The sequence below is a fragment of the Dryobates pubescens genome, chromosome 13 (assembly GCF_014839835.1).
Source record: "Dryobates pubescens isolate bDryPub1 chromosome 13, bDryPub1.pri, whole genome shotgun sequence".
NCBI classification, from domain to species: domain Eukaryota; kingdom Metazoa; phylum Chordata; class Aves; order Piciformes; family Picidae; genus Dryobates; species Dryobates pubescens.
This window is the reverse complement of record NC_071624.1, coordinates 3,738,245-3,754,934: the sequence shown is the minus strand read 5'-3', so window position 1 is coordinate 3,754,934 and position 16,690 is coordinate 3,738,245. Positions and strand designations below refer to the sequence as shown.

Sequence of the window (16,690 nt, the reverse complement as noted above, 5' to 3'; positions counted from 1 at the left end):
ATTTCTTTCCCAGGATAGAGAACTTGATTAAAAGGGAGATGGGAGCATGAAGAATTGCATACAGTGCATGGATGTGCACCCTGTGATGGTATCTCCCACAGATCTTACCTGGCAATCTGGAAAGATTTAACAGGAACTGCTGTGGGGAGTGAAGGAACCTGGAGATGAAGGTAATGACCATGGCACTTCCTCTTCTTTCCCTGCCCCTCTTTTCCTTTTCATGTGCCTGCATTAAGAGCATGGCTGCTATCAGTGTGACAAGGCCACGTATACCCAGAGGCACTGCTGTTTGTGCCAGGGTGGTCTTGTGTTGCATGTGGAATTGGAAGGATGGTAAAGAAAACAGGAAGGGTTCTCTGCCATTCCCCTTGCAACTATCCCATTTCCCTTTTAAAGCAAGACAAAACATTTGTTCTGCTCGTGGAAGCCCTTGTAGATGTTGATACATATTGGTTATACTCCAGAGATAAATGTCTAAATTCCTTGCATAAAATTAATAAAGATGCGTGCTGGGACTCATTTTGGTTAGGGCTTTCCTCAGAAACTCCCTAATGGTAGCTGGCTGCTTTCACAGCTGACCTCTGCTGAACATGCCTGAAGTGCTTTTGTTGGTGGTGCCACTACCTTTCCTTTCTGTCACTCTTCCCTGCCAACACACTTTCAATCGTGCCCCTTTCAAGCATGCAACACAAGATTCTTGGGCAGCCTGAGTCATTGCAGTGAGTGGGGAAGGTGGGGAGGCTGGGCCCCCTGCTCTTTTATGCATGGGAGAGCTAACCTTGGCGGGGGAGCGTTATTAGAGGCGACTCCAAGTACAGTTAGTGGATTAATGCCTGTTTTCATGTGTGAAGAGGGTTTTTGTGTGTGGTGAGGTTTGGGGAGGATCTAATTGTATATCTGCTTCTTTAAATCCTTGATTTGCTGGCATCAGGAGTGCCAGATGTTGCTCCCCAGCTTCCTCCTCTGCGGGAAACATGCTAATCTCCTCTCTTCTGCTTAAAACCTGAATCTTTAATATGGAAAGTGCCCCACCCTTTCTTCCTTTCTGGCCAGGGAACACTTCTCCCTTCTAGTGTTGTATTACCCTTAGCATTGCAAACTGGAACACTTTGGCAGGGGTGGTGGAGCAATCTGCCTACCTGGGGGGGTGCTGTTTTTCCATTGCCAAAGAGGGCAGAAAGCAGCCAGAATTTGCATGGATGTCAAGACTGAGGGGTATGCAGCCTGGGGATTGTTAGCAGGAAGTGGCAATGCACGGATAGAGGCAGGTGAGTGGAAAAGAAAGAGCATGACACATTTCCTTGGGCATCTGCAGCAGCTGTTCTTTTCAGAGGGATAGAAGGAAACTAAGCTGGAGACAGCTTGACTCCTGTTGAGGTAGGATTTGGGTATAGAATAAGGGAACAAAGAAAAAATGCAGGTCAGCCACGGAGCTCCACCCCTGTAAAGCTGCTTAAAGGGTTTTTTTGAGCAAACAAGGGCATTTTTTTAGTTCTGTTTTTCTTCCTCGTTCCTCTGTGGAAATCCTCTGCTAGCTGGACAAAGACATGTCTTGGAGTGTGACCTCAGGTGAGCTAGTCAGGTAGAGGAGTCTCATGTAGATATGGGAGTTATCCTCCCACGGTGGAAGTGGGGCAGTTCTGTGCGCTTGTGCAAGGTACAAGTAGGTAGCAGTGGCTGATTACTATTATTTTGGCCTTGGCTGGATGGGCTAAGTCAATCTCTCAAGCACAGAGAGGTTCTTTCTCTTAACATTTCTTGGTAACACTGAAGAGTTACCTTCCATCTCTGCAAGGACAAAATCTTCAGTCCCTTTTGAAATGCTCAGTCTTCTTGTTGAACAGCCAAACCCAGTCCTCTGTTACTAAAGACTGATTCAGACTGGACATCTTACTCCGGCCTGGCTTGAAATGTAGGAAGGTTACTGGGGGAGCTGGATGTTTGAAAACCGTCAGAGTGATATAATTGATCAGTAAAATCTGCATTGCTCTTGTCAGCTGTTATGCTGTTGAATGTGTTAGTATCTGGAATGGAAAAGAGCCTTTTCTCTTTCCTCTTTTGGGTCCATCTGAAATAGGGAAGTAAACCCAAAAATAGGCACACACACACACCCTTCACCCTCCAGTGCTCCATGGAGCTGTGTGGGAGCCTCTGGCCCCTGCTTCTTCAGAAAGTGACTTGGGACTGTTGATATGTTGGGTCTGGATGGTCAAAGGCAGAGAAGGACAGGAGCGTGCTACATACAGGTTTATCAATGCTTCTCCTAGGTGGATGTCCAGACCAGGAAAACATTGGACTGCATACAAAGACACAGTTGCCTTTAATGCTAATGGGATGGTGCATGTGTAATAGTGTTGTGTAAGATTAACGGAGTAATTAGTCCTGCCTGCTTGACTCTGAAGTGCAGTGCCAGCCTGTCTGCTTGGTTTTGCTGTAGTTTTTCACGTGCTTTAGAGATGGCTCCAACCACGCTATGAAGTTCAGGGCAGCCCTCTGTCAGGAGTTTGCTGTTGGTTGGTGTGGCCCTGCCACTGCTTGGATACCAGCCTGTTTCTGGGTAGTCAAGCTTTCTGTTTTCTTAAATGGATGAGGTACAGCAGAAGACACACTCCCCTGTCCCACTGCCCCCACTCCAGAGCCCCTCCCCACCTCCAGGCGGTGCTGTGCATCCTCGGTCTTTTAAAAATAGCTCTGAAGTACCGCTGTGGTCAGAGGAGCGTTCTGCTGAGCGCTAACCACCAGCGCTGGTGCCGTGCGAGCGTCTGCCAGGCGGTGCAGAGCAAGGTGTTTACACCTCCACCAGCAGCAGCATTGCTCTGGTGAAGTCAAAGGGCTCAGGGGAGCCAGTGCCTCTAGATGAGCGCGTGGGAAGTTTCCGCTCGGCTTCCCTGCTCTCACTCAAATGGTTTTCCTGCAATCTACAGAGATCTCTGAACGAGCTCTGATGTTTGGTGAGCTTTTAAAACCTCCCAGAAAGGGCAGAGGAGGTTAGCTGCGAGTGTGCTCATTTGTGAAGCAGTGCTCTATTCTATTTGAGATGTCTATAGATAAAACCAAGGAGAACCAGACAAGATAAGGCTTTGTATGCAACCTAAAACCTGGGACAGGTTTGTAATTTTTACTCCTGTACTTTGGGGGAAAAAAAAATAATTTAAAAAAATGTTATTTCTAACAGACTTCAGAACATAACCATCAGACCAATGTGGGTTGGGTTGGGTTGGGTTTGATTTTGTTGTAGTTTCTTTCTTAATTGGTGATTTCTATATTTCATAACTTCAGAAGCAAGAAGAAAAAGTCCAAAAAGATGACTTGTAAAAATAATTGCCCTTGATGGTGCACAGCTCTACCCTATGTGCCTGTTGGACATCTTATGAAGAAGCTGGTATTCCATCAATGCCAGTTTCTTATTGTTTTCTGAATACCTAATCCAGAAATAGATGGGAACAGGTATAAAATTACAGAGGTACGTGTGTGTGTTGCATATTGTGGAGAGAGACGCAGTTCAATGGGAGCAGAAGAACCCTAGCTAAATTGGCTTGATTCTTGAAAACAAGAAATTGAGCAAAAAGACCACTTACATGCAAATTAGTAATCCCAAGAGAGTGTGAGAGAGTTTTGCTTGGCTTCTCTGTTGTTTTGGCTTGCTTTGATACTGGAGTGTTGCAGCTTCTTCTTCATGAGAGGAAATATTCTAGCCAGCATGCACGAGGCTTGGGAGTTCTCTGCCAGTTTTGCCTCCAAGGCTACTGGTATGATGGCCTGAGGATGGAAAAGAAACAGTGCAGCTCCTGTCAGGACCCACCAGAATGGCCAGGACTACATGCCTTCAGATGTCTGTGCAAGGGTAAAACATGATGTGTTAGCAGGTGAGATCTCAGCCTCAGAAGGACTCCTTTGGCAAGAAGAGAGGAAAATGAAGAGTCACCTGGGATTGGCTGGCATGGGGCTATGGTGGCATTCCTAAATGAACAGGTCCCTTAAAAGTGGGCAGATCTGTTTAAATAACTTTTAACCCAAAGCTTGATCTGAGCCAGATCAAAAATCAGCCATGTTTAAAGCTCAGTGAACTTAAAGCTTAGTGCTTTAAGACTTTGAGCTTGGATCAGATGTTGAGCAGCAAGCAGAAATGGCTTTGTCTGAGATTAAATTGGCATGTGCTTGAGATGGCATGAGATCACCCTGGCAGTCTTGAGCGTAGCATGGGATGTTGTGCATGTGAGATGAGTGCTGTGTGGAAACACCCTGTTCTTGCTCTAAAGCAGTTAGCCATGGTGTTGTTTCCCCCAGGGCATCCTCTGAGTCACCCCCAGCAGCTGGCAGCCACCGTGGAAAACCTCGGCTGGATTTCTCAAGGCCTGTGTGCACAGAAATATGTCTCCTGCTGAGATGTGGATGGTTTTGGCACTTGTCTGTGTGGCCCACTGAGGTGTGTTACTGTAAGACATGACTATAGATAGTGTTTGCTGCATAGCCTCATCTTGGAGGTTTTGCAGTATCCTGCACCTTCTTGCTGGTTTGTGAAGGTTTGTTTTAACCAAGTGTCTGATGCTGCAGTACAGTTTTTTACTTTGGGACTGGGAGAAGCCTGCAATGAAGCACATGGGCCTTCTCTGTCCGGGCTGTTAAGATATTATGTGAAAGAATTGTCTGGATTTTGGGATTAGGCTTCATGAGTGAGAGCAGTGCTGGATAGATTTGACTAGCATTGACCTACTTCAGTGATGTAGTTTGGGCCAGAATTGGAACAGCAAAGCTCACCTGCTAATCGTCCACACAAGTACCATGTTTCCATCCATATTGGGAAGCAGTTTCTGAGCAAAGAGGCTTTGAGTCAGGTGAAACCTCAGAAGCTTTCTGAGAATAGTCTAGCATCTATTAGTTGCACCAGCTACTTGGGTTACTGCCACTTCCCAGCAGCAGGACATGAACAGAAGTCATAAGGAGCAAAGCCTCCCACCACCCCCAGATTTTTAGATGTGCTTTTTTGAGTTTCCCCTTAGGGTTCACTTAGTGAAGAAGTTAATGTCGAGATTGGCAGTGCTATGAAACGACTAAGATAGAGCTGAATGATAGGCAAAATTCTGGAAGGACTTAAGTGTTTAAACAGAACTAATTGGTGCTGTTAGAAAAAAGAAAAAATGCAGTATGGATAAAGTTGGATTTCTCTTGGGGCATGAACTCTGCAAGTTAATGCTGTTATATATGTACCTATCTTAGGGCCCTCCAGCTCTTACATGCTAGAAAATGGCTCAATTTTCAGCAGTTATGTTCAGAACACAAGATGGGTGTGAGGAGTAGAGTGTTGTAACCAGTCATGGAAATTATCAGTGCTTGAGAATGGCCTCTTCTGAAGCCATCTGTCCAAGTTGTGACAGATGCCTGACTTCTTTCATGAAGGAAGCTCTTCCTGAACACAGAAGTCTGGTGTCTTCAAGGCCAGGTGGCTCTGAGTGGATGAGAAAGAGCTGTGTGCTCATATAAGGAGTTGAGCTCTTGGCAATACCATCCTCCTCTCATAACTTGTTCCTCCTTCAATATCTCATCCCTTCTTCCAGTGAAGAGCTGGCTGCTCCTGGGGAAAGACAGAAATCTCTAATTGCTCTGTGAGGCTCAGAGAGCTCTTTCACATCATGCAAGGGCTGAGACTGCTGAAATGTGTTGTGCTGAAAGCAGTATGAGAGAGAGCCAATATTGAGTGGAGGAGATGCAAAAATGTTTGGGGCCTCCTTTACTGCTTTAGAGAGTAAAGCTGATGTGGAGGGGGGTGTTTGTTTCTTGTTTGTTTGTTTGTTTTTAATCATCTGTCAAGATCTCTTCCTCTGCGCTGTGAGTTGCTACCTGGCTTTGATGAAAACCACATTTGTGCTGAGATGCATTGGTTGTCTTGCCTTTTTTCCTGCTTTCTTTCTCTGCCACCCTTCTGGTTCTGTGTCCTAGACTGGGTGCCGTGCAATGACCCCTGCAGCTCAGCTGGTGCCTGCCATCATGCCATGTGTGAGGCTGGCATGCTCAGCCTCTGGTATTTGCACATCTGGCCCAAGCAAGTAGGAGGCTTGTACACAAACCCAAGGAGGCTGGAGCACCATTAGTGACCCCCTGGGACAGCAAGAGCCTGCAGACATCATTGCTGCTGTAGGTAGTGACTGAGTTATTCCTGTCTTCTTATACAAGTAAGGCAGTGCCATGGGGTGACATTCTTCAGATTGAATAGCATGGAAGTATGCTCATCCTTTCTGTCCAGAGCAACTTCCAAGGCTAGCTGTTGTGTAGTGACAGACCAGTAGTGCTGCCCCTCCTGTGTGTATGAAATTTGTGTGCCTTTAAAATACCAGAGGGGAGAGAGCAGCTTGCTTCAAGGTAGGAAGAGTGTGCTTACATGATGGAACCATGTAGTTGCCATTTGCAAACTCCACACTCTTCCTGTGACTGGCACTTCAGAAAGAAGTCCAGAGGTAATGTGTCTGGGGACAAGAGGTGGGTGGTGCTTTCTAGGCTTTACACCTGGTTTTCTGAATCAGGGGAAGAAAACAGGCTGAAAACACATGAAGAAGGAGATACAAACAAGGCCTTTATTGCCTTGTTTGGCCTCTCAGAACCTCAGTAAACAGTGTATTTCAATTTCACAAGCACAGTGTCTTCCTCCTTCCAGGAACTGTGTCGCTTTGTTGCACTTCCAATACCACAATCCATCACTGGGATGCTGTCCAAGTGTTTTAAGTGGGGAAGAAAAATTGAAGTCTTTGAAAAGGTTGTCGCTGGCACCATGGAGTCACCTGATACATGGCACACTCCTCTGGGGGCTTATAGCTGAAGCTCAGCTGTGCCAGGTCCTTCATCCCACCAAAGAGAGCTATTGCATGGCATTTTGAGAGGCATCTATGTGCTTCTATGAAGCATTCTCCTGCTGAGTCCTTAGCCAGATGACATAGTCTAGGGTTTGGGTAGGAAGTACCATTGAATCTGTTCTTTTCAAGCACCTTGGTGGGGTGCTGAGGAAAGAAAACAGCAAAGAGGCTTTAAATGAAGACTTCTCAGAAAAGTTTCATTGATGTTTTTATGAAGACATCTCTGAAGCTTTGAGAGGGGTAAAGTGTTTCAAGCTCCTCGAGTGACTTTAAATGTATCTAGTTGCCAAGATTTCCACTATACATTTATATTGCGTCTGACTGCTGAAATGGAATTTCATTCAGGCAAGGTCACTTCCCTGGGGACGTTCTTGCAGGCTTATTGACAGTAGCTACATTTGAAAAGATGCTGCAAGGGGGAATATTGTTGCCAGGTGAATGTCAGACTTGTGTTTAAAAACCAGGGCAGCACGTGCCCTGAGCTGCCTGTGTGGGGACGTGACTCGCTGACGTGCCTTGGCTAAAACACCTATTTGACATCTGCTACTGCAAATATTTTCACTTCTCAGAACCTAGCTGCTGCTTCAGCAGTGAGCAATATCCAGGACTTTGGGGGATATGGATTCCTGTGTATCTGCTACCTCAGCTACTCTGCTGTAGCCTGACACTGAACCTGGGCCAGGGCTTCCTTGACAGCTTGTGTTGATTTATACTTGGCTTTTCTCTGGTCATTTCAGTCTCGGTTTAACCGGTGGAGCTGGTGATGCATGGTAGAAGTGGTATCAGTTTAGCTTACTTAACACCCTGACTGGGCAGAGTGAAAGAATCATTTTGGGTTTGTGGAAAAAGACATCTGAGTATTGTTAGATGGTTTGGGTTTGTTTTTTTCCCACCTCATTTTCTTCAGAGAAAAAAATACTTAACTGTAATTTTGACGTTTCAATTTGTCTTCCATGCCTCAAGTTCCTTGCTCAGAAAGGAACTCTCTTGATTTTTGCCAGGTAAGTAAATGCCATGCTTGCTGAGTAATCTGTCTTAAATTTCTCAGAAAGTGATTTGCTTTGATGGGCTCTAATGGGTCTCCTTTCTAATATTCTCTTCATTGTTGTCAGGCCATGCCTGTTTTCTCAGCAGCTGGTACTTTTTGATGAACATGCATGCCCCTCTTGAAGCACAGACAATTTATTTCAAATCTAATGCAAGAAGGGGTTTGCTTAACACAGAAGGGATTGAATGGTGCTTTATGAAGTCAGTGGCCAGAATTCCCATTTTACCTCTGTCCTGCAGTGAAGTTGGCACGGTAGAGTGCTGTTGTGGAGTGCCAGCCCTGCCATCCCCAAGAGACATGAGCTCTGGGTGTGAAGAGGAAAACCAAACCTCAGTTGTGCTGCTGGATGAAAAGCTAGCAATGATGGAGGCACAGTTCTGCAAGTTTATTTTACTGTTGTAGATCAAAGGGAATTGTATTCTTCCCTAAGCAAGTTGTAAAGAGTTATTGCATTGTCCTTGAGAAGATGGAAGTACACTGCATCCACCTGCAAAAGGCTAGTGTCAGAGAAATACAATCCAGGGTAGCATAGCTGCAGCTGGCACAAAACCTGTTTATTGTCCTGGGATGACAGAATACCAGTTGCATGTCTTGGTGCGCAGTGGTGTTTGCAGAGACATTAAGTGCTGCTAATTTGAAATAAAACACCACCCACCTCTCATTTTGCAAGGTAAATGTCATAAAGAAACACATGATTGGGAGGGAAAGTGTCTGTTTGACTTGGTGGTGTCACATTCCATGAAAAGTAAATAGTTCTAAGTGAGTGACCACATCCTGGCCTTAAAGCTGGAGGAAGAGTTTTTATTGTTTGCTTCCATGTGAGAATGATTATGATGACTCATAACAATGGCCTCACTTGTAAAGTCCTGAAATCATAGAATGATTTTGGTTGGAAGAGACCTTTGAGATCATTAAGTCTCAAATTGTTAACCCAGCACTGCCAGGTAATCACTAAACCATTTCCCTCAGTACCACATCTACATCTCTTTAAAATATCTCCAGGGATGATCACCACTTCCCTGGACAGCCTGTTCCAGGGAAGAGATTTTTCCTAATGTCCAGCCTAAATGTCCCATGGCACAACTTGAAGCTGTTTCCTTTTGTCCTGTCACTTGTTTCTTGTGGGAACAGACTAACTCCCAGCTCGCTGCAACCTCCTTTCAGGTAGTTGTACAGAGTGAGGTCTCAGATCCCTGAGCTTCCTTTTCTCCAGACCTGGAAAACCTGGGAGGGTTGGATGATATTGAGGGCTCTGGGTATGGGAAGAGAAGCAGTGTTTTGGGGAATTAGTGCTGTACATGCATGGTATGATGTATTTTCTTTCTTCTTCAATTTGAACATAAACCTGGCAGTGTTAGACATTGAAAAAGTTTGTTGCCAGCAGTACTTTCCAAATAACTTAGTGAGGCTCCCGTGAAATGGCTTCTGTGTTGAATTGCACTCCGGAGGCTCCCATGGTGGCTGGCTCACAGCATCTGTTTGGGAGTACACTACCAGAGCCTGGGGCTTGCCTTGGGCCCACCATCACCCCAGGCAGGTTGGGTCTCCATCCTGGCCATAGCTGGTAACAAGGAATATTCGGCAGCCGTCTGTCTGTGGGGTAGGAAGCAGGGTTTTGTAATGGAGAGGTGCTGATCCCACCAGCCAAGAGCTTGGTCCTGTTCTGGAGCTTGTAAACAATCTGTCCCTCTGGATGAGTAAACCACCAAACAAGAAATGTACATATGGTGCTCTCCACCATGGCATGCATTGATAATTCTTTTTTCTTGTCCTAAGAAGAATCAACCCATATCTGCAAAGGAGCCTGCAATAGCCCATTTCTTCCTTAGCCAGCAGGATCAGGGACTGTGACTGCTGTTCTGGCACAATGGTTAGAGCTTGTGTCTTTGCAGAAGCACACAATATGCTTGGTGGTGCTAACTGCTTTTCTAACAGTGTTGGAGTAAAGGGTCATAATAATAATGTGATACACTTGTTGAAGCTGAAGGCTGACCCCCTGTTATTGCCAGTCTCTGAACAGGTAGGCAAAGTCACAGGAAGACCCTCCCTTCCTCTCCCAGTATGTCATTGAAGATGGTCTCCCCACATGCATGTTAATGCCCACTCCTGGTCTAGACAGGAGCACAATGGCAAACAGAGGCTCACTTCTTGGGAAAGCTGCTCCTTAGCCCTGTGCTGCTGAGGCATACAGCTGTAACTGTTGGCATGTCCTGAACTGCTTGGGTTACCTAGTTCAGATGCCCTGGAGCAGGGTTGTCATTGCATGTGTCGTGCTTGCAAACATGAAGTGTTTTATAAGAGCTGAACTTCAACAGCTTTGAACATGCACTTCGTTTAAGATCATGCCCTGGTATGGGCTGGTCCTGGGCCAGAGCTGTGCAGGCATCCTGCTGGGATGTCAGCAGCTAGAGATGAGAAGCTCCAGCAGTGTGAGTTGCCTCTTGCCTTGGGTCTTGGTGGCCATGCAGTGACTGTGCAGATCTGCAGGTGCCTGGCAGAGCATCTGCAGTGAGCGAAAGCAAAACCACTGCTTTTTAATTAGGACAGAGGATAGGTGGTGTGCTGTGGTGTAGAGCCACCCTCCAAAACCAGCGTGAGATGTCAGAGAAGAGAGGGAAGAGTGGGCTGACACAGAAGAAATGAAGGCTTCTCCCTTTATTAAATCTCAGTGTTTGTTGACATGTTAAGCAAAAATGAAACACATGCTTAAACTTTCCTCTGTGCCTCCCCACAAAATCTGCCTCTCCTGTTCTCCAGGAGGATTTTTTTTTCAATGCAGGCCAGACTAAGGGAATGATTTATTCAATTAGCAAGTGACTTATGCAGCTCCTCAACACATCATCTGAAATGTTCCTCACTTGAAACCCTTCTTTTCCTCAATCACTATTTTTCTGGGTTCTGGTTGGTGGCATTAGAATTACTTATGTGTATGGCTCACCAGATGTGTTATTTTTGCAGCACAGTGATGTTGTGGAAAAAAAACAAGTCTTCCCCACTTATATATCTACAGAACTCAAATACACACAGGCCAGGCTAAATACAGTGTCAGAGAGATTTTCTGAAACTCAGTCCCAGAGGGACAGATCTTTATCTTGAACAAATGTATTATCACCTTTCATTTGATGCAACAAGTATGTGAAAACTATAGCTTCTTAATTTGAAAAATGACATGTTCAGAACTTGTTTAAGACTATCCAGGCTTGTGATATATATTCTGCTCCCCCACCCCCCTAAGGACAGAAATTTAAGAGCTGATGCAAATTTGAGTTTACTTCTCAAACCCTGTTTTATTTCCTCCTCTCCTGTTCCCTTGGGTATGTTATTTTATTTGGAGGAATTCCTGCCTCACACCTCCATGTCTTTCCTCTTTAGGTATCCTCTTTTCACACACTTTGATGTGAACTCATTCTGCCTCTGCTCTCAGCCACTGCTCTCTTCACAGGCACTTTGCAGAGGGTGCTGGATGGAGCAAAGGGTTTATATAGAGAGGGGGCCTACAAGAAAGCTAGGAAGGGACCTTTATAAAGGCTTGTAGTGCTAGGACAAGAGGGAATGCACTGAAGCTTGAAGAGGGTTGATTTAGACTGGATATTGGAAAAAAATTCTTTACAGTGAAGGTGATGAGACACAGGAACAGACTGCCCAGGGAGCTTGTGGATGCCCCACCCTGGAGGTGTTCAAGGACAGGCTGGATGAGGTCTTGAGCAACCTGGTCTTGTGGAAAGTGTCCCTTCCCATGGCAGGGGGGTTGGAACTAGATGACCTTTAAGGTCCCTTCCCACCCAAACCATTCTATGAATCTATGATTCTAAGAACATACTAAAACAGAACAAAAAGGTGCTGTTGACATATGAAATGCTCATATGTGAGAGCATGAAAACATTCAAAAATAGATCAGCAGAAGCTGTTGGCAAAGCTTTAGTGCTTTGTGTTTAGGCATAGCACAGTTGTGGGTACAGATGGAAATGCATCCGTGAAGGAACCTGGAAAGAAATGTAAATGCTCCAAGTTTAAATACCATGTTACCTCCAAAAAGACTGAATAAGGATTTGCCAAAGTTGAGAGCTTTTTGTGCATACTTCATAGGCAAGAAAACTGCAAGTGAATGATACTGATGTATGAGTGGAGGGGCCAGGGAAAGGCACAGTAGAACAGGTGCCAGAACAAGAGGACACAGTCTCAGGCTGCACCAGGGGAGGTTCAGGTTGGATGTGAGGAAGAAGTTCTATACAGAGAGAGTGATTGCCCATTGGAATGGGCTGCCTGGGGAGGTGGTGGAGTCACCATCATTGGAGGTGTTCAGGGGGAGACTTGATGGGGTGCTTGGTGCCATGGGTTAGTTGTTTAGGTGGTGTTGGATTGGTTGATGGGTTGGATGCGATGATCTTGAAGGTCTCTTCCAACCTGGTTTATTCTATGTATGTATTCTATGTATGTATTCTATGATAGAAACATAGCATATATATAATATACACAATATAGCATGGATATTAGCAATATAATGTACAATAGCATAATAGCATATATACAATAGCATAATAGAAATAACTAAGGTGTAGAACATGTAAGAATTAATGAAGGAGTCTCATCATCTGTTTACAGGAGAGTCTCATTTCAAATGCAGCTACCTGTTTCCCCTTCTTTCATTTTCAGAAGTTAGTGAACCTGGGGAGAAGGAAACAAGACACTTGTACTGTCAGGGTTTTGATATTACTCACCAAGAACATCAGGGAAAAAACCCCACCCCTTAAGCTGTTGTGAGATGAGAAAGTTCCTGTCTGGGATTAGTGACTGCCTTGTGGGTAGGAAACCCCAGTGGTCAGGTTTCACAATATCACAGGAGTTCCACAGGGATTTGCTCTGAGATCTCTACCATTGCGCAGCAATAATGGATCTGCAAAGGAGGAGAATAAGGACTAGGTTATAGGCTTGGCTGGCTTTGTCTTCAGGGGCTGCCAGGACCAGATAAAGCAGCTGCAGAGAGAGCCTGTGATCCTGAGTGGCTGGGCAGCACAACAGCAAAGAAAGGCTATGCTGGCAGGGGTAAGATAATGCTTTTTTATTCCCGCCCTCCACCCTGTGCTGGGGATAGTGCTCAGTGAGTCAGTGCTTCTTGCAAAATATCCTGAAGTCATTACTGACAGCCTAGAGCTCAGGGCTTAGAAATGGTCAGGAAGGAAAACAGAAATTGAGAAAGTTTTGGAAGGAGAACAAAGCAGCCCCATTGTTACGTTGGTGTTAGACCATGTGGCCTGAGTGTATGCTGCAGGGGTGTCCTGGTGTGCCTGCCTTGAGGGATGTTTCATGGGCTGCAAATAGTGCAGGAGAACTTGACTTCTTGGTTGCAGGTATGGAGAAGCTGCTGTGTAAGGAGGGATTGGAACAAGCAGGATTCAGCCTGGAGGAGCAATGAGTGGAGAAAGGAGTGTGTTAGAATTATAGAATGGCTTGGGTTGGAAAGGACCTTTAAAGGTCACCTAGGGCAGCCCCCAGTTAGGAGAGGTGGTGCAACCATGAATGACATGCAGAAAATGAAGGCAGCAGGATTACTGTTGGGGCAATCAGGTTTGCTGGTGTGAAGCTGAGAGAGGAGGGATTGTCTCTGCTTGGTGTGTGACTGCAGAACTCATTGCCTCAGGCTTTTTGGGAAATGTGAGTGGTTTCAAGAAGCAATTAAATGTGCAGAGGATGAGCACTGTTACAGCTGATGACACAGCTTTTTGGAAGCTGTGTGCATTTACTGGAGGAGAAATAGATGTTTGTCCATACTTAGGTAGTTTTGTTGTGTATCTGCTGTTGGTCACTGTAGGAGACAGGTAAGTGCTTGATAGACTTTTTGTTTAATCAGATGAAGACACTGTTATTAGCAGTCTTAGGGTAAATACACCATGGGTTGTTGAAACTGGGCTTTCCTGGTATTCTCTGCCACGGCATGGATGGCTGCAGCTCCCCAGGAAAATGGCTGTGTCCAGGACGTGAGAGGTGGTAGGACTTTTACATTCTTCTGTACTTTAAGACCCAAGTCCAGTGAGATACTTGGAAAATACAGGTTAAGCCTAACAGTGAGTGCATAGGATTTAATTCCACAACTACCTTGAAGATACTGCATTGCTCACTTGTTCTTGGCACAGGATTGATTTACCCCCAGAGGACATGCCATGTGGGGATAGTCTGCCAGCCAGTCCTGCATCCCCAGCCATGTCAGGCTCTAGACTTCAAAAATGCAGCAGCTAATTCTTTAAAAATGTTTCTAGATTTCAAGAGTTCTTCCTGCTCTTTCTTTCTGAGTACCCATAGCTGACACCTCTGTGGAGTTGGTGAGTTTCCTCCAGAAGAGCACTTTTGTACTAACCACTGAGATACAGAAGTGCACACAGGTGACTTACCTAAAAGGTGTGTTCTTCTATGCTGTTCTGCCTTGCCTGGAAGAACAGCTGCCTTCTGTTGCCTTTATGCTCTGCAGATAAGATTTGGTGGCTTGCGTGCAACCTCATGTTAGGACACTGCTTGAGCAAATAAAACATCTTGTGTGAAGTAGTAATAATAATCATTAAATTGAACTGCAGTGAACTGCTGGTGAGCAAAGGTACCTCGAAATGTTGTTACAGCAGTAAAATGTACTTGCTGGAAGAACCTGCCTTGCCAACTTACATTACAAATCTAAGAAGTACAACTGTTCACATTACAACAACATGCATAGTCATTAGGAGGGTTGGGATCATGTCGTGCTGTGCACTGGAAGTGAGTTTTCCAGGTGCCTTTCTGTGGCCTGGGGAGGAGGGGAGATGTTGTGGCTTGTTGGACATCCTTTGCTGTGCATCATCGGGAGAAGTGTCCCAGCAGGAGCTTTCAATGAGCTGTAAGGTTGTTCCACCATCACGATCCTGACATGCTTCTATGTTATCCTAGCCACAGGAAACAAAAGCTTGTGGTACTGACATGTGACTGCTCTCTCCTACACCTGGAAACCCATCAGGAGAGGCTTCTAAAGTCAGAAGCATTGTAGAACTGTCCAGGGCCTGGAGTGAAGAGCTCTGCTTTTCAGGGCAGTGGGGCAGCTGGGGCATCTCACATAGTATGGAGGCTGTATCCTGTCTGTGCAGAAGATCTTGGCTGAGCTTCCTGGAAGCCAGACCCTCATCTTCTGTAAAGAACTACATCGTGAATGAAGTCATGTTGTGGCATGCACAAAGCATGGCCAGAGGGAGGTGTCTCAGAGTCTTATACTAAGCTGACACTGGACAACTATCTTGGTGTTTCTCTCTCTCGTTCTTTGGAAAGCATTGCTGTCTAAGTGTGGTTGGCTACCCTCTGACAGTGTGGAGGCTCACTCAGCCACGCTTTCCCCTTTAGCAAATGGCTTTTGCAGTCTCCTGCCTTCACATGGCTCTCTGTTCCCAAAGCACCAGGCAGACACTTAGTGGGCTGGCTTACTAGGGTGTCCAGCTCTAGAGGGGACCAGGAGAGAGGCAGGGGTGAGAGCTTCTTGCAGAGGCCACAGCAGACTGTGAGCAGCATGAGGATCCCTGTGTTAACTGCTCACAGACGAGAGAACAGCGGTGTCCTATGTCTCATCCTGACAGCCTCCCCCACCTCTTCTCCAGACTGCTGAACCTCTGCATCTGGCCAAAAAGACCTAGTGTGCCTTTCTGGTACTTGCTTCCCAAGCAAATGAAGTGAGATGGTCTGGCAGGGGAAATTACTTGGGCTTGTAGAATGGTGTTTTGGTTTTTTTACTTAGTTTATGAAGTGGGAGTAGAAGAACGTTTACTTTTGAAGTGCTCTGAGAAATCAGGATGAGTTCCTCAATAGAGTTAAAATAGAAGTAGTCAGCATTATAATGCTTTAATAATTTAGTATCCAACCCTATGAACTATAGCATTTGTAATTTAGCTTGTGGCACTGTACTGACTTGGAGTTCCCACAAGAGAGAGCTACTTCTTGAACTCTGCATCTCTGTAAAATCTCTGCTTCTCTTGTGGCATTTCCTTGGTAGAGAGAAGCTATAAAGCATAAAATATTTGTTTATTCTGTGAAGAACTTAATTATCTTTGGATTAAGATAGATGTTATAAAGCAACTTTTCATATGACTTGCTCCAAAAAAGCTGCCATTGTATTTGAGAAAGAGTGTGTGGCTTGCCCAAGAACAGACAGCAAGATATTTTTCCAGGGAAAGTTTGCTTTTTCTTTCCTTTCTGCATTGTGTTAGCCATCAGTACTAGGATGTTTCCTTATTACTGGTGTACCCACTGCTCTGAGCCTTCTCCATGGAAAGAAAAGGCTGTTGGTATGGTGGGAGCACAGAGCAGGCAGCCTGCTAACCAGTTCTGCTTTAGCTGAGAACAGATTTCAGACTAAGAAGATGCTCATGTTGAGTGGTGATTTAAGTGTTCAAAAGGCTTACAAGGCGTTAATGTGTTGACTGCTGGCCCTTCCATGCCTGAGTAACAGCTTCTGTGGGACTGCTGGGCTTATCTGAGGAAACACTTGCTTGTCCTGAGAGCCGTGAGGTCCTTCTATAACAGTTGTGTGGGATTTTTCCCTCTCTTTTTCTGCAGGTGTTTCTTAAACTCTTCAGTGCATCACAAAACTGTTGTGTTTTGGGATATCCTGCTTAAACCCTTGGAAGAAAATCTACCAACAGCCAAAAATGACCTGAGCTGGATAGCTGCTGCATTATCCCCAGGTAATTACTTGGTAGCTTCTCAATATCACAGCTTAACAGAGCTTGCTTTCAGCAAGTTGCCTGAGGAGGGAGTTGTCACTAGGGTCTATTTAGGATGGGTAGTGATTTGC

General features: G+C 45.4%; 1 protein-coding gene across 4 annotated transcripts in view; it reads left to right on the top strand.

Moving 5' to 3' along the window:
* Positions 1-16,690, top strand: part of ST6GAL1 (ST6 beta-galactoside alpha-2,6-sialyltransferase 1) — a 47,514-nt gene that overhangs the window by 14,619 nt on the left and 16,205 nt on the right. For 3 of the 4 annotated variants that reach the window (XM_054166816.1, XM_054166815.1, XM_054166817.1), the window contains exons 2-3: positions 14-170; positions 16,453-16,580. The gene's annotated coding sequence lies outside the window, so the exon portion shown is untranslated. Of the gene's footprint in view, positions 1-13; positions 171-4,287; positions 4,427-16,452; positions 16,581-16,690 lie in introns of those variants that run through there. The other variant, XM_054166819.1, reaches the window with a different exon arrangement.